This window comes from Globicephala melas, chromosome X, assembly GCF_963455315.2.
Source record: "Globicephala melas chromosome X, mGloMel1.2, whole genome shotgun sequence".
In the NCBI taxonomy this organism is placed as follows: domain Eukaryota; kingdom Metazoa; phylum Chordata; class Mammalia; order Artiodactyla; family Delphinidae; genus Globicephala; species Globicephala melas.
Window position 1 is genome coordinate 27,532,483 of NC_083335.1, and position 23,942 is coordinate 27,556,424.

At 42.7% G+C, this 23,942-nt stretch overlaps 1 protein-coding gene across 5 annotated transcripts in view; it reads left to right on the forward strand.

Moving 5' to 3' along the window:
• Positions 1–23,942, forward strand: part of LOC115848955 (A-kinase anchor protein 17B) — a 141,512-nt gene that overhangs the window by 83,149 nt on the left and 34,421 nt on the right. For 2 of the 5 annotated variants that reach the window (XM_060291807.1, XM_060291808.1), the window contains one exon: positions 14,271–15,238. The exons of 1 other annotated variant lie outside the window; for it this stretch is intronic. The gene's annotated coding sequence lies outside the window, so the exon portion shown is untranslated. Of the gene's footprint in view, positions 1–14,270; positions 15,239–20,427; positions 20,781–23,942 lie in introns of those variants that run through there. 2 more of the 5 variants (XM_030849772.2, XM_060291805.1) reach the window with 2 other exon arrangements.

Genomic DNA, 23,942 nt, shown 5'->3' on the forward strand with positions numbered 1-23,942 from the left:
AATGCTTTGCAATTGTGGATTATGTTGGGGTCTCTAAAAGTTTTTCACGTATGACACAAGCGTCAGCATAAATTGAAAATCTGAGAGCGGAAATTGTAGGAGGTCTCCAGAAGGGGCTGTAAAAGTGACACTGAGTGAAGGAGAGAGAATCCTTCCCAATTGGGGAAGGGCCAACTGCCAGGGAAAGGAAATGAACTCTCCTTCCCCTGTAAAAATCGGTGAAGGCTCACAACCTTTAAATCTTATCCTGAAAGCAAGCCACTGGGGATTAAGAGGTGGCATTATTCTGCCTACCATGATTTTCCATCTCTCTACTCTGGAGAGGCCATTTCTCTCCATCCTCAACAGACGCCTTTCCCTGTGGCACCTCCCATATGCCTGGTGCTGGGCTTTCTGTTTATGTTCACTGTACGGATATATAAGAAACTTTTGGCTTTTGAATTTCTTGCTTTTCTGTTTTGCTTTTAGTTAGAAGAGCCTCAGGATGAAAAAGATAGCCTCAGTCCTCACTGGCAGGGAATCCCTGAGTGTAAACTAGCAGAGCCTAGGAGGACTCCTTTCAGTCCTGAGATATCTGGGTCTCATTCACAACAGAGTTTAAGGAGTGAAGCTGCTGGGTGTTCTGAAGTGGCCTGTCCCTGTGAGCTCATACCAGTCAGTCAGGCCCTTGGTCTGTACCACCCCTAGCCTGCCCCTCCCACAGTCCCTTCCCATCTCAGTAAATAGCAAGTCCAATTTTCCAGCTTCTCATGCAAAAGCTTTCCTCTCACATCTGACATCTAAATCATCAGCAAATCCTGTTGACTCTACCTGCAACATATATTCAGAATCTAACCACTTCTTACATCTCCCCGCTACCGCCCTGGTCTAAGCCACCATCACCTTTCTCCTTAGTCATGCCATTAGCCTTCTGTTTGGTCTTCCTTCTTCCATCCTTGCCTCCCTTCCATTTATTTCCAACACAGCTGCCACAGAGACCCTCTTAAAAGGTAGGTCACATCATGTCGCTCCTCTTCTTATAACTCCAGTGGTTCCCCATCTCGTTCTGAGGACAAGGTAAAGTCATGGCCCGCAAGCCTCTGCACCCATAGTCTGGCTCCCAGGTCCCTCTCTGACCTCGTCATCTACTCCTGTCCCCGTCCTTCCCTCAGTCCCACCCCCTGGGACTCCTTGTTCCTCCTTGAACATAATAGATAGGCTTTTACTGTGGGTCCCTTGTTCCCTCTGCTAGAATGCTCTTCCCCCAGATATCTGCATGGCTCTTCTCTCACATCCTTCAGATCGTTGCTTAAATATTTCCTTCTCGATGAGTCCTTTTCTGGCCACCATTTCTAAAATCACAGTGTCCCCTCCAACACCCCCGTCCTCCCACCCCCTTTCCCTGCTTAATTTTCCTCCATAGCTCTATTCTCCATCTCACATATTATCTCTATCTATCTTTATATTATACAATAAATTGTATATTAAGTATATTTTGTTATAGAAAGCATAATTTGTTAATTGTCTGCGTCATCCCCACCAAACGTAAATTCTCAAGGGCAGACTTCTTTCTCTGTTTTGTTCATTGATGATTCCCCCAGTGCTTTAGACAGTGCCTGTCACATAGTAGAAGCTAATAAATATTTTCTGGATGGATAAATGAATGAATTTTACATGTTCCTCACAATCCAGTCCCCCACTTACTACTTTCTCACCCAGTTCTAGCCTCACAAACTTCCATGCCTTTCATTGAGACAGGAGTTCACTTTGTGTCTTAAAAACCGATGTCCCAAAGATCAGCCCCACCCCCACTGAGGGAGCTTCAGGTGTTCTAACCAGAAAGTTATCATTCTTGGACGATATCTCGGTTTGGGGACCAGGTGGACCTGGATATGAACGCTGGCTCTGCCACTTGGTAGCTGCGGGTAAGACCCAGAGCAAGCTGCTTCATTTCTCCAAGCCCCAGCTTCCCCCATGGAGAGTGAGAATGTGATCTGCGATCGTGGGGTTGCTGGGGGGACTGAAAGTAGGCATGTATTGCTTCTGCCAAGAGCAGTGCCCGGCACAAAGGTGGGATCATACTGTATACAATGATCTGCAATTGGCAATCCCTGCACCAATCAGTTTTGTACGTATATCCTTAGATACTTTAATCCTTTAATCCCTATAGGATAGATTCCCGAAGTGGGGTTGCTGACCGCAGTGGTATGTACGTGCTTTAAACAGAGTAAATAAATGGCGCCAGATTATTTTCCAGAAACAGTTGTTAACAATTCATACTCCTGCCAACTGTGTCTGAGAATGCCTGTTTCCCTCCCACCCTTACTAGTACCAGATGTTATCAGTCTTTTTCATTTTTGCCCATCTGATTGGGGGAAAACGGTATCTTGTGTTGATTTCCATTACCTTTATCACTTGTAAAGTTGAACATCTTTTCATATGTATAGTATTCATTTGTATGTCCTCTTCTGTGATTGCCTTTACTTGTCCAGTCGTCTTTTGAGTTATGTATTTTTCTTATCAATTTATCGGTCGGGGATATGGACAGTGACTGCTAATAGGTATAAGTTTCTCTTTGGGGCGATGAAAATGTTCTAAAACTGGGTTACAGTGATAGTTCCACAACTCTGTAAATACACTAAAAAGCTTTGAATTTACACTTTAAACCAGTGAATTTTATGGTATATAAAGTATATCTCAGTAAAGCTGTTAAAAATGACAAAAATATTTGAAAAGGTGACTTTAATAGCTGCATAAAATTCCCCTTTATGGAATTATCATATTTTATTTAATCACTTCCAATTGCTTCTAATTATTTCCAAGATTTTACTCATAAAAAATTCTGATGAATATCTTTGTACATAAATATCTGCTTTTTCTTAGGATACATTCTTAGACAGGAATTACTGGGGAAATATATGATTTTGAATAAAAAAATAGTTGACAGTGATTCCATGTCAATCTGAACACTTTAGAGTTTTCTTAGGTTCAGAACGCCACATACAGTACCTCAAAACTGTTGTTGGCAAGGTCCTTCCTGCTATGGTGACACCAAGTGCCACTATAATTGATGCTAGAAAACAATTTCAGGTTCAGTCACACAAAAATATACAGTGTACTTCTTGCTTTATCGCCAGTTGTTTACTTGTTACAAACTGATTACTAGAAAAACAAAATGAGAAGCGAAATTGCTTTCCCTGGCCCAAATCCATGGGGAACAGAGGCTAATTCTAGCGTAATTTTTGGCAAAAGCAGGAAGCAGTGCCTATGTTGGTTTCATTTCATCTTGTTAACATATGCTGGAGAAAATGCAATAATAATAAGAGTAATAATAATAATAATAATTGATACTCTTGACTGATAACTCTAAGGTCCTTCTCTGGGCAGAAAAGAGCCTATCTTCTTGGTTAATTGTGCTACATAATAAGAAAGAAATTCACCCAGAAGGATCATGAAGGAAAGAGCTTATATTTCCTACCTGTTCTCTACACCCACCTCAACCCAAGCACTTCCTCCATCATCATATCTTTAGATTTAGCTGGACAAATTTATTGATGGTGGTTGATGTATTGATTTCCAGGACATTAGCAATACTTAAGAGAAGAGGCTCTGTGCTGTAACGGGAAGTTTATTGGCCTAGGAGCAAGAATCCTGGATTTTAGTCCTGACTCTGCCATTTACCTGTTATATGACTTTAGGCAAATCATGTGCCCTATGTGGATCTTAGTTTCCCATCTCTAGTTGATTTCTAAGGGCCCTTCCAATTCTGACATGCTATGGTTTTAAGGAACAATAGAATTAGATCTCTTCCTTTAAGGAGTAGGGCAGGGAACAAATTTGGGAGTTGAGGCCAGAAGAAATAAATTGAGTCATGTCAGAAACCTAATATGATCTAGGATATTTTACGTTAGGTTCTTAAGATCATCATCAAAAAAATACATTAAAAATACCTCATTAAAAAATACAACTCTAGGGGTTTCCCTGGTGGCGCAGTGGTTGGGAGTCCGCCTGCCGATGCAGGGGACACGGGTTCGTGTCCTGGTCCAGGAAGATCCCACATGCCGCGGAGCGGTTGGGCCCGTGGGCCATGGCCGCTGAGCTTGCGCGTCCGGAGCCTGTGCTCCGCAACGGGAGAGGCCACAACAGTGAGAGGCCCGCGTACTGAAAAAAAAAAAATACAACTTATACATTTACTAGAAATCACAGAGCCATAAGCATACAATGCTGGATTTTGTAATATGTAAACTATACCTAGATAAAGTCTTAAAGATACACATTTGATAGTAATTTTATCTCCAGATAATCATGGGCAGGGTGTATCAAATCATGTGACTTGAGATTCTGCTCATTTACTTGCATGCATGAAAATGAGTGAGAGTCGAGGAACATGTTAATAATCTTGGGGGTTTTGTTGGCCCAGAGAAGCTGCTGGGCTCTGGGGAGATTGATGGAGCTAAAATGTCATTGTCGCAAGGGAGGCAACTATTGATTTCACTGACAAACCATGTAATTATGGAACACAATGCCTAGTTACATTAATTAGAAGGGAGTGAGAGAGTGGAGCTGGAGGCCCTGCTGGCAGGAGAGAGGAAGAGTGTAGATCAGTCTTCTCTAAGGTGTGGCTGGAGTGAGCAGGGGCTGGAGAGGGGGAAGCTGGAAAGTAGGTTGAAGGCAGACACCAGTTTGAAGGTCTCTATGAAAAAGGTGTAAGATTTACTACCTTGAATTCCATGTATTTTAACTAAAATCATATATTTAAAAATACTCTAAAAATTGTAAAGCACGATATAACTAAAAATATTTTTAACAGGTAATACAGGCATATGGTAAAATTCAGATGGTATAAAGAAATGGAATAAAGAGATAGTGAAAAGTAAGTCTCCATCTACCCTTGTCGCCCATTTGTCCTTCCCAGGAACATTCAGTATTTCAATTTTTTTGTGTATCCTTCTGGAGTTATTCTATTCTATATATATATATATATATATATATATATATATATATTTGTTTTCACTTAACAGTATAGTTTGGAAATCACACCTTTATATTGATTTGCCTTATTCTTTTTTAACATCTATATACTGCAATTCATTTAACCAGTCCCCTTTGAAGGACATTTAATTTGTTTCAATGGCATCTGGTTTATTTTCTTAAATTAAAGTTCACCACTGAACAGCAAAACCAGTCCCCAACATGGTGTTATTGATGAACATTTTGAGGTTTTTTTTGTTTTTCTTTTTGGCTAATATACCAATTTCTTTTTTTAATTTTTAAAACATTATTATTGGAGTATAGTTGATTTACAGTATTGTGTTGGTTTCTGGTATACAGCAAAGTGAATCAGTTATACATACACATATATCCACTCTTTTTTAGGTTCTTTTCTCATATAGGTCATTACAGAGTATTGAGTAGAACCAATTTCTTTTTATTTGTATTTTTTCAATGAGTAATAATCTTAGTATCCCCCAGACATTTTTTAAAAACTGTATTTTAATGATGCAATAAAGAGCTGCAGGTAAATCCTAGGACAAATCACTTCTAAAGAACTGATTTAGCCTGGCCAAATTGAGTCTGCCAGGCTGGGCAGAGGTTCCTACAGATTCAGGCTCCACTTTGGAAGGGGAGCTCAAGTCTTCAAGAACACTTCTTTGAAGGAGAAGAACCCAGAGAGGTAGCCCAATGTAGTAGAAAGATCTCAGGGTTTGGAGTCAGAAGACTTGAGTTCCAGCCCCAGTTTTGTCACTAACTAGCTGTGTGACCTTGGGTAAGTCACACCCTGAGAGTTTCAGTTTTTCCCCATGTGTTAAAGAGAGGCAGAAATTTCAAACCCATAGTGCTGTTGTAAGGATGTGATGAATTAACTGCATTTCATAAAGTGCTTTATAAATATTAATTATATGTATTACCTTAAGGGACAGAGGCATAAAACCAGAATAGCTAGAGCTCCAGTTAGAGAAAATGCACATACGTGCACAAATTGCAACCTGAAAGCTAAAAGATGCGCTGAGAAAGAAATAGCTCCTTCGTGGCTTGATATGTACTAATTCAGAACTTAACAAAGGGCAAGGTAACTCTTTTTGAAAAAGTTCCTGTAGGTCTACAATTTGAATGTGCATCCTTGTCACAAACTGTTGGAAAGCATACCGCTCTTCTTTATAAACAAATACTTTCTTCTTCCTCCTTTATATTTCTCTGCATTACAACCCACTGACCAAGGATGGAAGCCCATAACTGTCAGTGAGCGTGAAAGAGGATTTGCAGGAAAATGCTCTCTATTTAGACATGCCAGTACAGAGAAGCCCAGCAGGTGGTTTTAAGAAGAATTGAACCACTTGACATTTCATTGGGATGAGACCTAGAAACAGAACTAGGAAGGAAAAACCAACCAGCATCCTGTGAGACAAGAAAAGGACAGGGTGAGGGAGAGAGACTAGAGTGTAAATTTATTTATTTACTTATTTGGTTGCACTGGGTCTTGTTTGCAGTGGGTGAGCTCCTTAGTTGTGGCATGTGAACTCTTAGTTGCAGCATGCATGTGGGATCTAGTTCTCTGACTGAGGATCAAACCCTGGCCCCCTGCACTGGGAGCATGGAGTTTTAACCACTGCACCACCAGGGAAGTCCCTTTTTTTTAGAGTGTAAATTGATGTAAGATTTTTGGAGGATAACTTGACAGTATATATATTAAAAATCAAAATGCACATACACTATCCTTTTGACTCATCTTCCTGAAAAATCCAGTCCTAAAGCCATTGGGTGAGGCAGAGCAAGGTAGGCATCCATGGTGGGGAGTATGGGGGTGCATACTGTGGTGTCAGAGACCCAGCAGGGTGAGGAGGTGTCCCTGTGGAGGGCAGATCAGAGTCCAAACAGGTGGATGGATGTGTCGTCATGGAAGAGAGGCCTGGTGTGGGGAGTCAGAGCCTGCAAAGGATGAGGAGGAAATCTATGTAGGGGAGCAGCTGGTGATGGAGAATGAGAGGCCCCAAGCAAGAGCAGACATAGTGTCAGGGAGGGTGACAATGGAAATGGGAGAGTGGTTACTGTACTAGTTATCTATTTCTGTGTAACAGTTTACCTGAAACTCAGTGGCTTAGAACAACAAACATTTAGTTTTTATTTTTATTAAAAAAATGTTTTTATTTAGTTCTTGGCTGCATGCGGGGGATCTTAGTTCCCTGACCAGGGTTCAAACCCGTGCCCTCTGCAGTGGAAGCACAGGACCTTAACCACTGGACCACTAGGGAATTCCCAACAAACATTTATTATTTCAGTTTTTTGTGTTAGGAATCTGGGCACAGCCTAGCTCGGTACCCCTGGTTCAGAGTCTCTCAGAAAGCTACCACCTGAAGGGTCAACTGAGGGAGGATTTGCTTCCAAGCACATTCATGTGGTTGTTAGCAGGATTTAGTTCTTCACAGGCTGTTGACTGAGGGCCTCAGTTCCTCCATGGCTCTTGGCCAGAAACCTCCCTCAGTTCCTTGCCATGTGGGCCTCTCCATGGGGCAGCTAGCTTCCCTGAGAGGAAGAGAGAGAGAGAGAGAGGAAGCACATGAGGGATGGAGGGAGAAAGAGAGAGAGAGAGAGAAAGAGAGAAAGAGAATTAGACAGAAGTCTAACCTAATCTTGGAAGTGACATCCCATAATTTTTGCCATAGTCTATCATTAGAAGTGATTAACTAGATCCAGCTCACACTCAAGGGGAGGTGATTACACAAGTGGATGAATACTACCAGGCAGGGATTGTTGAGGGCCATCTTAGAGAAAAATATCCATACTACCCAAAGTGATCTATAGATTCAACGCAGTCCCTATGAACATCCCAATGGCATTTTGTACAGAAATAGAAAAACAATCCTGAAATTCATATGGAACCACAAAGGACCGTGAATAGCCAAGCAATCTTGAGAAAGAAGGAAAAAGCTGGAGGCATCACATATCCTGATTTCAAAACACATTACAAGGCAACAGTAATTAAAACAGTATGGTTGGGCTTCCCTGGTGGCGCAGTGGTTGAGAAGTCCGCCTGCCAACGCAGAGGACACGGGTTCGTGCCCCAGTCGGGGAGGATCCCACATGCCGTGGAGCGGCTGGGCCCGTGAGCCATGGCCGCTGAGCCTGCACGTCCAGAGCCTATGCTCCGCAATGGGAGAGGCCACAATAGTGAGAGGCCCGCATACCACAAAGAAAAACACAAACAAACAAAATAACAGTATGGTACTGGCATAAAAATAGACATATAGACCTGTGGAACAGAATTGAGAGCCCAGAAACAAACCCACACATGTATAGTCAACAGGAGTGCTAAGAGTACACAGTGAGGAAAGGATAGCTTCTTCAACAAATGGTGGGGCTTCCCTGGTGGTGCAGTGGTTGAGAGTCCGCCTGCCGATGCAGGGGACATGGGTTCGTGCCCTGGTCCGGGAGGATCCCACGTGCCGCGGAGCAGCTGGGCCCGTGGGCCGTGGCCGCTGGGCCTGCGCGTCCGGAGCCTGTGCTCCACAGCGGGAGAGGCCACAAGAATGAGAGGCCCGCATACCGCAAAACAACAACAACAACAAAAACAAATGGTGTCGGGACACAGGGAATATAGCCAATATTTTTTAATAACTTAAGGGAAAAAAGAAAAACATTTATAAACATCAAAAAATAAAATAAAGCAGTAAAAAATAAAAAATTTAAAACAACAACAACAAACCCAAATGGTGTTGGGAAAACTAGACATACACATACAAAAGAATGAAATTGGACTCTTATCTTACAACACACACAGAATCAACTGAAAATGGATTAAAGATTTAAATGTAAAACCAGATACAGTAACTCTTAAAAGAAAACATAGGGGAAAAGCTTCATGACATGGGTCTTGGCAATCATTTCATGGCTATGACACCAAAAGCACAAGCACGAAAAGCAAAAATAGACAAATGAGACTACATCAAACTAAAAAGATTCACCACAGCAAAGGAAACAATTAGCAGAGTGAAAAGGCAACGAATGGAATGGGAGAAAATATTTGCAAACCATATATCTGATAAGGGGTTAATATCCAAAAAATATAAGAAACTCCTACAACTTAACAGCAAAAAAAAAAAATCAAATAATCAGATTATAAAGTGGGCAAAGGACTTAAGTCGACATTTCTTCAAAGAAGATATACAATGGCCAGCAAGTATATAAAAAACTGTCAACATAACTAATCATGATGGAAACGCAAATCAAGATCACCTCACATCTGTTAGGATGGTTATTATCAAAAAAGACAACAGATAAGAAGCGTTGGCCAGGATGTGGAGAAATTGGAACCCTTGTGCATTGTTGATGGGAACGTAAAATGGTGCAGTCACTATGGAAAACAGTATGAAGTTCCCTCAAAAAATTAAAAATAGAAGTTCCGTATGATCCTGCAATGCCGCTTCTGGGTATGTATCCCAAAGAATTGAAATCGGGATCTCAAAGAGAGATATGTATTCCCATGTTCATTGCAGCATTATTTATAATAGCCAAGATATAGAAACAACGTAAGTGCCCATTGACAAATGAAGGGATAAAGAAAATCTGGCATATATCTGTATATACATACACGTACAATGGAATATTATTCAGCCTTAAAAAATAATGAAATCTGCCATATGCAATAGCATGGATAAACCTTGAGGACGTTATGCTAAGTGAAATAAGCCAGTCACAGAAGGACAAATACTGCATGTGTCCGCTTAGATGAGGTGTCTCAAGTAGTCAACTTTGTGGAAAAATAGAGTAGAATGGTGGTTGCCAGGGGTTTGGGGGAACAGGGCATATGGAGTTGCTGTTTAAGGGTATATAGTTTCCAGTATGTAAGATGACTAAGTTCTAGCGATCTGCTGTACAACATTGTGCTTACAGATTACTGTAACCGTAAAAACGTGTTAAGAGGGTAGATCTCATGTTAAGTGTTTTTACCACAATAAAAAAAAGGAGAGAAAAAGAATAGTATGGTGCTTAGGAGGTAATCTACATCTTTGTTTGAACCAGGCTTCATTTTAACTAGCTATCCTACCTTGAGCAAATTACCCTTGCTATGCCTAAGTTTCCTTTCTAAAATGGGTATAATCATGCTTGTCTCGCAAGGTATACTGAGAATTAAATAAAATTTTGTCTGTAAAGCAGGTAGAACAGTGCTTGGCACATGATAGGCAGTCAATAAATAGTAGTTATTATTAAAAATGAAAAAGAAACCTCCCAGCACAATTACCTAAGGGGGATTGATAAAATGAGAAAATATGTTAAGAATATGGAAAGGGAGAAAACTAGAATGAACCCTGTGGTGTTGGCTGGGATATAGCAGAGTGAACTCATGGCCAAATAGATAGATAGATAGATAGTTAGATAGATAGATAGATAGATATGGATATAGACATAGATATATTATGTGTGAGTGTTGTGTGTGTATAAGCATGTGAGTAAAAGAGTATAAAAGAAGCCTCTAGAGGGCCAGGGAGCAGCAACACACCGATAGCAATATCCACACCTAGCGCCCAGATTTGGCTTCTAAATACTATTATCCATGAAAGAGAACCAAGGCTTCTCAGGAAAATGGCTGATTTCAGGACTGGATAACTGAAAGTATGAGATGAACCTGGACCATCTTGTGCCAGAAAGTAAGGAAGTGCACAAAAAATGATGGGGACACATTAAAGGGATACAGAAGCCAGGTTGAAGGAGTCCCCACTGGTCAGATCTAGGACAACTTGAGCATCAAAGTAAACAATGATAGTAATGGATTATAACCCATTGAATAAAAGAGGAAGCCATAAGTCTATACTGATATAAATAAACAGGTGAACAAATTGAAAGTTTGATGGGAAATGGAAGCTTTACATAGTCTCAAAGGACTTCCCCACAAAATATTTATTAATTACGAAGAATAATTTCACAGTGGAGAAGCCTGGCACATACCACTTTAGTCAAGTGATCAGAGTGAACTCATCAGTAATAGGACACACTGAAATCGAGCTCCACCTGACAGAATGAAGAGTACAGTGTCACTTCTGTCATAGGCCTGCCAAAGGTATGTAACCTGAATCTAATCATGAGCAAACATCAGGCAAACCCAAGTTGAGGGACATTCTCCACAATAACTGGTTCATAGTCTTCAAAAGTGTTGAGGTCTTGAAAGTCAACAAAAGACCAAGGAACTCTTCCAGACTGAAGGAGATGGAGGAGACGTGACAACTAAAAGCACCATATGGGTTTGAACTAGATCCTTTTGCCATAATAGAGCCTTTGAGGACAACTGGTAAAACTTGAATGGGACCTGAGGATTCGATGTTAGTAATCCATTAATGTGAATTTCCTGATGTTGATGGTGGTGTCATAGCTAGATAGGAAAATATCCTTGTTGGGCAAAAAAATACACACGAAATCATTCAGAGATGATGGGGCATCAGGTTGGTGACTTACTCTCAAATGGTTCAGGAAGAAAAATCCAGGACATTCTGTATTGTACTTCCAACTTTTCTGTAAGTTTGTGATTGCTTCCAAAAAATAATAATAAATAATGAAAAGAATGTCATGGTCATGAAAGGCAAGGACAGCCTCAGGAACTGTTTCAGATTAAAGGAGGCCAGATAGAAATGACAAATGCAATGTCTGATCCTGAATTACATCCTGGAACCACCCCCCCGCAACCGGTTCTTTTTGCTACAAAAAATATTATTTGTACAAGAGGAGAACTATGAATATTTTCTGTAGGTTAGATAATAGTATTTTATCAATATTAATTTCCTGATTTTATTAGTTGCACTGTGCTTATGTAAGAGAAACATTTTGTTCTGAGAGATACATGCTCAAGTATTTAGGGTTAAAGGAACATCATGGCTAAAATTCACTCTCAAGTGGTTCAGAAAAAAAAGAGAAATATGCATATATATTGAAAGGAAATGATAAAGCAAATTAATAAACTATTAACAATTGGGGAAGCTGAGTGAAAGGAACATGGATGTTCCTGCAACTTTTCTGTTAAGTCTGAACTTATTTTATCATCAAAAAAGCACATACACTTTATCCTGGCAATTCCTTTGCTAAAAAAGTACCCCACATGTATATAAAGATACATGGGTATTCATTACAGTATTATTTGAAATAGCTGAAGACCAGGCTCAAACAAACTGTCCATTGATAGAGGTTTTCCCACATCACAAAACACTGTGTAGCTGTTAGAAATAAGGAGAAAATCCCCTCACACTCATTAGAAGAGCTACTATTTAATTAAAAAAAAACCCCAGAAAATAACAACTGTTGGCCAGGACGTGGAGAAACTGGGAACCCCTGTACAGTGTTGGTGGGAATGTAAAGTGGCCCAGCTGCTATGGGAAACAGTATAGATGTTCCTCAAGAAAATTAAAAATAGAATTACTATATGCTCCAGCAATCCCACTGCTGGGTATTTATCCAGAAGAATTGAAAGCAGGGTCTTGAAGAGTTATTTGTACACACATGTTCATAGCAGCACTATTCACAATAGCCAGGAGGTGGAAGCAACCCAAATGCCCACTGACATATGAATGGATAAACTAAAATGTGGTATATACACACAGTGGAGTATTATTCAGCCTTAAAAAGGAAGGAAATCCTGTCACATGCTACAACATGGATGAAGCTTGAGGGCATTATGCTAAGGGAAATAAGCCATTCACAAAAAGACAAGTACTGTATGATTCTACTTCTATGAGGTATCTAACTTCATAAAAACAGAAAGTAGAATGGTTGTTACCAGGGGCTGAGGGAGAGGGGAAAAGAAGAGTTGTTGTTTAGTGGTTATAAAGTTTCAGATTTGCAAGTTGAAAAAGTTCTAGAGATCTGTTTCACAAACAATGTCAATATACTTAAACACTATTGAACTGTACACTGAAAAATGGTTAAGACGGTAAATTTTATGTGTCTTTTATCACAATAAAAAAGGAGTAAATCTAGATGTTCTGCTATGGAAAGATCTCCAAAAGAGATAATTAAGTGAAAAACCAAGGTGAGAAATAGCATGTATGCTATGATTCTGCGTGTGCCTGCCTGTGTGTGTGAAAAAGAGGATATATGTTTGCCTTTGCCCTTAAAAATTCTGGATGGATACATAAGAAGCTGTAAACAGTGGTTACTTCTAGGAGTGAGGCTGGGGGTTAAAGAAGGGAAAAGTATTTCTCCTTTTTCATTTTACTTTTTATTTTAAAGTCTTCTGCACTTTTTTTTTTACCATATGCACATATTATATTTCCAGTAAATGTTTAACATTTTAAATAATGGCTAATAATGGTGCCAGGCATCGCTCTAAGAATGTGCATGGAGTAGCTTATTTAATCTGGAAAGTAACTCTATGAAGTAGGTCCTTTATTAGTATTATTGCCATTTTATAGAAGGGAAACGGAGTCTCACAGGGCTTGAAGAACTTAGACTCTAAATCCCACCATTTTAACCACTACTATATGCCTCTATGCTTCTTATAAAAAGGAGTCACTCTTCTTCCTTTTGTTAAAGACAAACTATACATATATACATACATATATGTAATATATATATAATATAATCTTTAAGCACAATACATGCTCATTAAATGTAAAAAAAATATTAAAAAAAAAGCTAAAGTGCAGGGGAAAATCTAACTCTGGATCCTGCCAGCTAAAGACCAGCCTGTTAACCTTCTGGTGTATGGCCATACAGTCCTCAACATATGCACTATTTTCTAGCCTAGTTGAGATTATATTGTACATACAATTTTGTATTCTGCTTTTCTTCCTCTCCATATAATGTCATTTTCCTTTTAAAACATCTCTTCTCAAGTCCTCTTATAAATAGTCATAGTGTTTTTAGAGCTGGTAATGAGGGCCCCAGATTCATTTTAGGGAAGAGGAAGAGTAATAAAATCCTTGGAAAAGAAAAGCATGGAAAAAAGTTGGGAAGAAAGAAGTGTGGGTCTGCAGTCACTAAGAAATGGCTTCTGTTTACTTGTTCATGACTGTGAAAGTCTAGATTCTATTTTCCCTTCTTTCTTTATTTTTATTATATTTTTGCTCTATTCATATTTGGACAGTTTTGTTGGGGTCAGTATGCCTAAGTGACTGTGTCTGGGGAACAGGCAGACATTTTGGAAAATTTTCCAGGAATCCAATTTTAGGAAAACTGGAAAACCAAAAGTAGATTATTGCTGTTTTAAGCTACTAAAAAAAAAAGGATATAATGATGGTGAGTCCTAGAGTATTACAATGTTAGACCCAAAGTACAGAGATTATCTAGCCCAATTCCCCCTCGTTTTACAGATGGAGAAACCGAGCCCCAGAGAAGTAAAATCAATCACTCTACTCACGAGCGACAACTACTGAGCCCGTGAGCCACAACTACTGAAGCCCGCACGCCTAGAGCCTGTGCTCCACAACAAGAGAAGCCACCGCAATGAGAATCCCCTGCACCGCAATGAAGAGTAGCCCCCGCTCACCGCAACTAGAGAAAGCCTGCATGCAGCAACAAAGACTCAACACAGCCAAAAATAAATAAATAAATTTATTTAAAAAATAAAAATTAAAAAATACTTAGGAGTTAACCAAAGATTAACTTATACAATTATAAGTTACATAATTAACTTATACAATGAAAACCACAAAACATTGCTGAAAGAAATTAGAGAAGACACAAATAAATGGAAATACAAACCAAGTTCATGGATTGGAAGACTTAATATTGTTAAGGTATCAATACTTACCAAAGTGACCCACAGATTAAATATAATCCCTATGAAAATCCAAATGACATTTTTTGGCAGAAAGAGAAAAACAGTTCCTAAAATTCATGTGGAATCTCAAGGGCCTCTGAATAGCTAAAACAATCTTGAAAAATAACAGAGCTGAAGGACTCACACTTGTTGATTTCAAAACTTACTGCAAAGCTACAGTAATCACAACAGTGTAGTACTGACATAAAGACAGACATAGACCCATTAAACCGAATAGAGAACCCAGAAGTAAACCCTCACATGTATGGTCAAATGATTTTTGACAAGAGTGACAAGACCATTCCATGGGGAAAGAACAATCTTCTCAAGAAATGGTGCTGGGAAAACTGGATATCTACATGTAAAAGAATGAAGTTGGACCCTTACCTAACACTGTGTACAAAAATTAACTAAAAATGGATCAAAGACCTAAATATATGACCTAAAACTATAAAATTCTTGGTGCAGAAGTTTGAATTAAACTCCTTAGTTCGTGTCTCATCATTTGAGCCTCAAAAGGTATATCTGTTGTTTCATTTGTTTACTCTTTTTTGCTTTATTCCCTGTACCCATAATCAGTTGAATGTATTTAATGACTAATCTTTTATTTATGTGTTTTTTTAAAACAGCTCCATTTAGTTTTAATTTACATGTCATAATATTCACTCATTTGAAAATATATAATTCAGTGATTTTTAGCAAATTTATGGAGCTGTGCAAACACCACCACAATCTAGTTTTAGAACATTTCCATCACTCCCAAAGGATCCCTTTTGCCCATATGCAGTCAGTGCCCCTCCTATTACTAGTGCCAGGCAATCACTAATCTGCTTTCTGTCTATAGATTTGCCTTTTCTGAACATTTTATAGAAATAAATGACTGCAATATGTAAAAAAAAAAAATCAGTCACTCTAGGCCACACAGCTATTAAAGGCAGAGTCTGCACTAAATTTAGGTCTCCTGATTGCTAGGCCACTGTTTTATAAAACTTCTGAAACCCTTTAAAATCAATTAATTAATCCTTGTAAGAACTCAGTGAAGTAGGTTAGTGTTATTTATTCTGACTTTAGAGCCATTTACTGAAAAAGTGATTAGATGTCTGGAAGCCAAAACTGATTCTCCTGTAATTAAACATGTTTTTAATCACTCCAAAAAGAACAGACTATTAAGTAGGCTTATCATCTTAGGAATTAACTCTCAGTTTCTTGCACAACCAGTTTAAAGATCACCACTCTCACCCGGCATCTTAAATTCCTTTTATATTAGGCATAAAGCCCGTATTTTCGTGGTAATATTAAGCAAATGCATAGCCCTTAGATTAGCTGTGTCTCAGTGTTCCTCTAGTCCTCAGCAAATGAGTGAGCGGGGGATGGGGAGTGTGTCACCACTGGACTTGCATAAATTATTAGAACGCATCCATTTGCCTCTTGGTTTTCCTTCCAAATGACTTCCTTCGGCTGCAATTTCCTTTTGGCCCTTTTGCTATGTGGAATAAGGAGGGGACACACGATAGATTTCTTTATGTAATTTATTGTGGTAATTATGTCTGAATATGATAAAATAGTTTGCCAAAGCAGACTTTAATTAAGATTTGCATAGAAGATTCTTTAATCACTAAAGCAAATAAGTTGGAATGTTGAGTTCACAGTTGGAATGGCAGTGGTTGTATTATAGAGCTAGGGAGTAGGTGGGTTTGGAGCTCAGGGCCCCTTGTCTTTCCTTTCTCAGATTGCCTTGCTTCTAGTGTTCACTGCTCTCATGCTGTCAGCTTTGGCATTCCACCAGAGCTTGTCCTTTCCAAAATGTATCTCTAGTGCCAAAATTATTTCCTGCCACCATGAAAATGCCCAGGCCCCCAGTTCCCTGATCTCAGCCAGCAGGAGACAAGGGATTAGAGACAGAGCTGAAAGAAACCTTGGAAAGCATTTCATTTGATTTTATAGATGGGGAAATCGAGGCCTAGAGTGGCATGGTCATGTGTCCAAGGTTAATAGCAGAGCTGGAATTCAAATACCCTGAGAAATGATTTAACCTAGGTGAGTCTTAGCTTCCTCCCCTCTAAAATGGAAATCAAGATATTTACTCAGGTTACTATGAGGATCAAATACAACAAAATAAATGAAAACACTTTGAAAACTGCTGTTTGTACAGGTACCTTAAAATTTATTTTTCCTATTAAGCTATGCTGCTTACCTTATGCTAAGGTTTGATAACTAATAAACGTTAGCATGTGGATCTTCCAAGTGTGATCTGCATTTTGAAAGAGGAGGTCCTGAGGACACTTCTAACCCTAGAGGGAAAAAATGGACAGAGAAGCATTCCAGGTGCCCCTCAAAGCACTTAGCTGGGCAAAGCCATATATTTTAGCGGTAAGAACAAAGCCTGCTTTCAGAGGCCAGGGAGCTAAGAACTTTGTAAAGAACCTGAAAAACTGCCCACACAGTCATTCTAGCATCTAGGGTGGGGTTTGATTACATTAGCTTAAAAGCCCCCTTTAACACTGGAGTTCTGTAATTGTGTGATTCCAGTTGATTCATTTTTACAGCATACAGTCCTGTTCATGTGCTTTCTCTTCAGACCCAGAAACATGAACACCTATGTCACAAATTGCTGTCCTGATCTTATTGTATATACATTTTTTTTCTTTTTTGCGGTACACGGGCCTCTCACTGTTGTGGCCTCTCCCGTTGCGGAGCACAGGCTCTGGACGCGCAGGCTCAGCGGCCATGGCTCACGGGCCCAGCCGCTCCGTGGCACGTGGGATCTTCGCGGACCGGGGCACGAACCCGTGTCCCCTGCATTGGCAGGCGGACTCTCAACCACTGCGCCACCAGGGAAGCCCTGTATATACATTTTTTATTGAGATATAATTAACATATACACATATTGTGTAAGTTGGAGGTGTACAATGTGGTTTAATTTATCCTGATCTTAAAAAAAAAGAGAAAGCAAAAGAAAAAAGGACCCAACACACTCACACAATAAGCACATACACACACGCAGAACACTTTAACAAGCTGGGTTTTTGTAAGTTAATGTAAACATGAAGGAAAAGGGCCACAACCTCTGGCCTTCAAACTGCCAAACTTAATGGAATAAGTTTGAGTATTACTTAATGATACTTGGCAAGAAAGAAAATCCCAGTCTCAGTCTCCCCCAACCCTTCAGTTAGTTGGATGGGATGAAGTCCAAACCAATCATTGCAATCGGTGGCCTGATGTCTGTGTAGCAATGTGAATGGAAGCAGAATTGTTACATTCTACTTGGAAGCACCTGATGGAGGGATCAAATAAAAATTTTAAAAATCACATGTTGGGCTTCCCTGGTGGCGCAGTGGTTGAGGGTCCGCCTGCCGATGCAGGGGACATGGGTTCGTGCCCCGGTCTGGGGAGATCCCACATGCCGTGGAGCAGCTGGGCCCGTGAGCCATGGCCGCTGAGCCTGCGCATCCGGAGCCTGTGCTCCGCAGTGGGAGAGGCCGCAGCAGTGAGAGGCCCGCGTACTGCAAAAAAAAAAAAAAAAAAAAAATCACATGTTTATGCCTCCCATATAAACATGTGATTCAATGAATGAATAAAATACACCAGTGTGATTTACAACAGCTAAGACATAGAAGCAACCTAAGTGTCCATCAACAGATGAATGGATAAAGAAAATCTGGTGTATATATACAATGGAATATTACTCAGCCATAAAAAGAATGAAATATTACCATTTGCAGCAACATGGATGGACCTAGAGATTACTATATTAAGTGAAGTAAGTCAGACGGAGAAAGACAAATATTATATGATATCACTTATATGTGGAATCTAAAGAAATAATACAAATGAACTTATTTATAAAACAGAAACAGACTCACAGACATACAAAACAAACTTATGGTTACCAAAGGGGAAAGGGGGGGAGGGATAAATTATGAGTTTGAGATTAACAGATACATACTATTGTATATAAAATAGATAAACAACAAGGACTTACCATATAGCACAGGGAACTATATTCAATATCTTATAATAACCTATAATGGAAAGAATCTGAAAAAGAATATATACATATATATATATATAAAACCAAATCACTTTACTGTACACCTGAAACTAATACAATATTGTAAGTCAACTATACTTCAATAAAAAAAAAATACATCAGTGTGTTGTAGGTCAGGATTAGGAGGGTAGGAAGCAGGTTATTCCAGAGCTCTGTGGTGGAGGTGGAACCACTGGAAATGAGGCTGCAAGGCCAGATCACCAAGGATTTTATATGCTTTGCCATGGGGTTTGGATCTTATCCTGAAAGCAAAGGAGGGCAGAAAGGAAGTAGAAAAGGATTTGAAGCTGGGATGGGCTTTGAAGTTGGAGTGTGCTGGCATGATTATATTTGTGTTTTAGCGACAACTCTGGCTTCTGGTGTAAAATGGATGAGGAGAGGATATTTGGAAGGCCAGCCAGGCGGGTGCAAGGCTAGAGGCAAGCGGCCCGGTTAGGAGGCTCTTTGGCAAACAGGATGGGGGCTCGAGCAAGGCAGTGGTAGCAAGCAGAGATGGAGAGAGATTTAGGACAGAAGGAGCAGGCAAAGAGGTCTCAGTAGAAGAGAGTGAAATTAGTACCCCCGCCCCCAAGCAAAACCCAATGACATTTACCAGCTAATCAAGTAGAAAACAGACCCTTGTGGTAGCAGCAGCAGTGAGAAGTAGCCCTGGGGTGAGTTAATCTAATATGCATCAGCCATGTGATATGGCAGTCAGGAAAGCAAATGCCATCCTTAAGAAGCTAGAGTAGAAGAGTCTAGTGGCTGGACAAGGGACACGATCAGGCAGAAGCGTCTGTGCCCTGGGGTTGGGGCGATGGGGGGGAGGTTAGACTCAGTTTCTGCTTTCTACTTTTGAAAGATGTAAGGGAATTGGCTTCAACTCGAAGCAGAGCCTTGAACCCAGGTCTTTGGAGCAGACTCTAGTCTGGAAGAATTGTGGGGCCGGAAGACTTGTCTCCAAATTGTTGGACCACCATGGGGAAGAGGGGCAAAGCTGGCTTTGCGTGAAGTTACCAGAGGGCCGGTTTCACTCAGCCTCAAGCCACGAGGCAGAGACCCAAGCGGTGGTCTGTGGAGCCAGTGAGTCCTTGTCATTGGAAGTTGTTCAGACTAGAGGGCAGGGACCCTGTACGTGGGAGAACAAAACCAAAAGCCCAAAGCAAAAACAACCAGTTCGAGGATACAGTCAGTCGATGACCTTCGAGGTTCTTGCTGACCCTGTGGTGTGTAAGTGCTGGCCACGCGCGTGTACATTTCTCAGCAGTCCTGCCTCAGGGATGAGGTGGATAACGGTACCTCTCTCGTTCGCTTTCTTATACTACTTTATTCAAAGCAAATAGGTCATGTGGCGGTCGGCAGACCAGGTGAGTTGCAGCCTCTAAATCACTGTAATTCCGTCCAGGGGTGGGGTGTGGGGGGAGCCTGGCAAAGCCTTGCAACCGTCAAGAGCAACCGCGCAGTGGGATAAACTTTGGCTGGGGCTTTGCTGCGCGAGAGGGGCGGGGTTACTTGAACGGGTCCTCAGGAGAAGGCGATTGGTCCCGGGGGAATCGAAGGGGCGGGACTAGTCTATTGTTGCCATTGGTCCTGCGGGCAAGTTGAGGGATGGCAGCGAGGGGGGCGGAGCCCGCGAGGGGAGGCAATTGACTTGGCGAGAGCCCACCGAGGGGAGCTAGAGGGCCGGCCGGCGGGCGAGCCCGCAGCCAGGAACCGGGAGCTGGGAGTCGGCAGCCTGGAGCCGGGAGTCAGCTGCGCGAGCTCGCCAGGGCCGCAGCGGGGCGAGGGGCTCACGGGGCGTTGGCACCCGGACGCGCGCCTGCGTCGCCGACTTGGATGCGGCGGGGACGATTCTGCGCCCCGTGCGCTCGACGCGAGCCATTCAACAGCTGGCTTCGCGGGCTACAGTCGCAGGGAGCGACTGGGAGGTTTGCAGGTTGAGACTGCGGCGACTGGAAAGAGGCGGCGGCAGCGGCAGTCCGGGTACCCCAGCGGAGACCCGAGTGGAGACAGCGGCTTCCCAGGCTCCCGGTAAATGCCCTCCGCTCTGCTTGCAGAGCAGCAGCCACGTCCCGCTGCGTCTCAGCCGCCTGGCCGGCCTGGCCTATGGGAGCTGGGTGCCTGCAGACAGGGCTACTCCGGACACTTGGCGGAGATTGGGGAGGGGATGCTCAGGAGACCCGGGTCGCTCCGCCAGCCCCTTCAGAGTCAGAGTTTCCAGAGATGCACCTGGGCTTTTCCCCTGGTCCTCTCTCTTCACCCTAGACCTTGCCGCAAGTCCCCCGGTCCTGGCGCCGCACTAGGGGGCGCTCTGGCACCCACTCAAGGGCTCGCTTCGGCCGCTGCTCCCGCCGAGGTCACTCGAGGCATTCCCCTGGGGTACCGCCATTCCCCTGGCGGTGGCATCCTGCTAACGGGAACTGAAGGTGCCCTCCTGTTTGGTCCACACGCCACGGGCCGGGCGCTCCGCTTCCCCGCCTGCTCCTGTGCACTCATCCAATTAATCAGCAGCAGGGCCCCGCCGCCCCCGCCGCCCTGTGACCTGGTCCTTGGCTTCAGGGATTTGTCGAGAGTCTCGCTTGAGGTTTCCAGCGCGGGTGGAATAAAACTGTTCCCAATCTGACTGGGGTAGCAGGGCTCACCCACGGTCACGGGGTCCTGAGCTTGCTTCCAGGGAGGAAGCAAGTTGGAGAGGCCCATGCTGTGGGAGAAACTGCCATCCCCGGATGCGGGGCAATCAGGTAGTTTTGGTCCTTGGGACTCGCATCTTCTTTACATTTGGTCTCCTGCATTTTGCGCTTTTTTTAAAAGCCAGCCACTACCGGAGAACTTTTGAATGCTGCTAACTCCGAGGAGTGAGATTTATTGGAACACCGGGTTCCAGCATGAGGACTGGTTACCCTTTGGACTTTTTCACTTTCTCTGTGTCTTTTCTAGATTGAGAATAAGGTCTCAAAGATCAGGCCCATTTTTCCCTGTTCTTCTACCTGCCTCTGATCTAACTTTGGAACTTCATGCTGTTCCAAAGAGTAAACTTGTGCAGGGATAGGGCTCACTCTTCATGCTGAGAAAACCACTCTTGGGGATAATATAGTTGGGATCTCTCCAGTTCTGAATTTTTTATTTGCTTTTTAAAGAAGGTGGCATTCCAGTAGTAACATTGTTCTGTGCCCTGTTTCTTTGTTTGGGAGGGAGTCCCTCAAAGCATGACTTGAAGCATGGAGTAATGGTACATGAAGATATTTTTACTTTGGCTCTTGTTAAGCACAGAGAAAGTGGCAAGTGGAATAGGCCCGCTGGCACGGGTGCCCAGGGGATGCCAGCTATCATGTATATCAGAGGATGGGTAGGGCTGACTGGAGGTGGAGTAACATGGTGGGGAGGGGCAGAGCCAGCAGAGACCATCTTGGCTCCTGTGATGGGGCATGAGATTTCCATGTAGTCCCAGCCAAAGAGCACACCTGCAGTGTGGCCCATTTGTCTGGGTTCCCTGTCATACACGCATGCAAAGAGGGTGGGCTTTGACTGGCTTCATGTGTCATCTTCAGCATCAGAAGGAAAGGCGAGGTGCAGAGAGTTGGGAATGTGAAGGTAATGGTGGTGGCAGTGGTGGTATGTGTGTGTGTGTGTGTGTGTGTGTGAGGGAGAGAGATTTGTTTCAGATGCTGAAGCAGCTCTCTGCCTCGGAGACTGGCTACGTGTTTGTCTTCCCAGCATACATTCCTGCCTTTGCTAGAGAGAGGGACTTTGGCTGAGTTGTTCCAGAGCCAGTGTGGTGTTACTTGTGCAACTCTCTCAGTGTCCCCTTTGGGCCTGTGTCAGTTCGATGTTATATCCAACATGCTCCTGGAACTTTAAGATGCTTTAAAGCAAGCTGGAGGCTGAGGTAGACTAATGCCTGGGGCACAGTCTGAGCAGACGTGAACCACATGGAATCCAGTGGTGTTTTGCTCAGAAGAGACAGCGTAAGGGCTGGACCACTTACAGAGAAGGTGGTCAGCCATAATAATAATAAGCTCACCTTAACTGAGCACTTATGAGCGTTAAATACTTTCTTGCATCATTTTCCTTAAACCTTCAAACATTCTGTAAGGTAGGCACTATTATCACCTTCTGAAGCTCAAAGAGGTTAGGTAAATCACCCAGCTGGTCAATGGCAGAGGTGGGATTTGAACCTGGGTCTGGTTGACACCAGCCCTTGAGCTTGAAAGCATTTTACTGTTTCATGTCACAGAGGAGGTTTCATAAATGAGGTGGGATGTGAGCAAGGCTTTAAAGGGTGGGCGGGACTTACATAGGGAGAGAGGACATTTGGAGAGAGGGGGTGGACATGTCTGAAGGAACTCAAGGGAGACTGGCCCAACTAGAATGGGGGGTAGACACAGGGCATGATGAAATATAAGGCTGGTGAGGTGGGGTGGAGTCGTGTTCTGGAGAGCCTTGAAAGGAACTTGTGACTTGATGCAGTAAGAATGAGGGAGAGGTTGAGAATTTTTGAGCAAAGACCAAGGCAAAGCCAGTCCCAGTCCCTTGGTGTGCCCTGCCTGGGTCCCTGAGCCCATCCCTGCCTGGGTCCCTGAGCCCATCCCTGCCTGGGTCCCTGAGCCCATCCCTGCCTTGCTCTTTCTTGAGAACCTTGCCCAGTTTTTTTGTTTTTGTTTTGTTTTGTTTTTTGGCTGTATTGGGTCTTCGCTGCTGTGCGTGGGCTTTCTCTAGTTGCCTAGTTGCGGCGAGCGGGGGCTACTCTTCATTGCAGCGTGCGGGCTTCTCACTGCGGTGGCTTCTCTTGTTGCGGAGCACGGGCTCTAGGCTTGCGGGCTTCAGTAGTTGCAGCATATGGGCTCAGTAGTTGTGGCACACGGGCCCTAGAGCGGGCAGGCTTCAGTAGTTGCGGCACGTGGGCTCAGTTGTTGTGGTGCGTGGGCTCTAGGGCACGTGGGCTTCAGTAGTTGTGGCACTTGGGCTCAGTAGTTGTGGCTCGTGGGCTATAGAGCACAGGCTCAGTAGTTGTGGTACACGAGCTTAGTTGCTCCACAGCATGTGGGATCTTCCTGGACCAGGGATTGAACCCTTGTCCCCTGCATTGGCAGGCGAATTCTCAACCACTGCGCCACCAGGGAAGTCCAGCATATTTAACTCTTGTTTAAAATTTCCCGAACCTCTGGGGAGCACTGGGTACATGTAACCAAGAAG